This window comes from Epinephelus moara, chromosome 18 (assembly GCF_006386435.1).
Source record: "Epinephelus moara isolate mb chromosome 18, YSFRI_EMoa_1.0, whole genome shotgun sequence".
NCBI classification, from domain to species: domain Eukaryota; kingdom Metazoa; phylum Chordata; class Actinopteri; order Perciformes; family Serranidae; genus Epinephelus; species Epinephelus moara.
This window is the reverse complement of record NC_065523.1, coordinates 3,488,699-3,489,688: the sequence shown is the minus strand read 5'-3', so window position 1 is coordinate 3,489,688 and position 990 is coordinate 3,488,699.

Genomic DNA, 990 nt, shown 5'->3' with positions numbered 1-990 from the left:
GTGCGCCGATCGCCGGTGATCGAATCTGCGCAGGACTGGCTCATCTCGAACGAACCTATTATCTGTAGGCTCTCCACCTGTCAGTGAGACAAACATGACAGACGTGCAGTTTAACTGACGAGGAGCGGTCATTACGGGCGATTATTACGCACGGTTTTGAGGTGCGCAGCGGCAGATCTCACAGCACACTGTTTATAAACCAGTTCACCAGTTTAATTGCAGGAAATGTTTATCTCACTGCCGGTAAAAAAACGAAAAAAACAAACAAAACGGTTTGCTCCTGCAGCCAGCCAGAGAGAAGGATCCATTCCACACACCTGAGCCAGATGAAAAAGAGGGAGAGAAGGAGAGAGATCGAGTTTCGGTCTTTGATGAATGAAGCCTTATTGTTTTGCTGCTATTAAGCAATGAGAGACATGTTTTCTCCTTTTAATTAATAGCATAAATATTCACACTACTGCGCACGGGGAGACAGATATGGGGTGCCGTTTGTAAAGTGGCTCACGCTGAAAATAACATCAACATTTTGCCACATTTAGCTTCAAACAATGTTTAAAAAAGTAATGTGAATTTTTTAACGTCACCTTTTACCACATTTACAACAATATTTGTAAACTTAGAAATATATTAAATAGTTAGGCCTAAATCTAAATATTAAATGTGGCACCTAAATGTTAAATGTTAAATCTAAATATTAAATCTAAATCTAAATCTAAATGTTAAATCTAAATGCTAAATCTAGCCTAAATCTAAATATTAAATCTAAATCTAAATACTAAATCTAAATCTAAATCTAAATCTACATGTTAAATCTAAATATTAAATATAAATATAAATATAAATGTTCAAATAAACACAAGAAGTTTGTGCTCTAGAGAAAGGATCAACACTCAGTGAATAACCTAAGCCCTATGATAAGCTAATATGGCAAGGCTTAACTATACAAACCAGTGAGCAGTGATAACTAGCATGTCTTTGGGGTCATCTAAT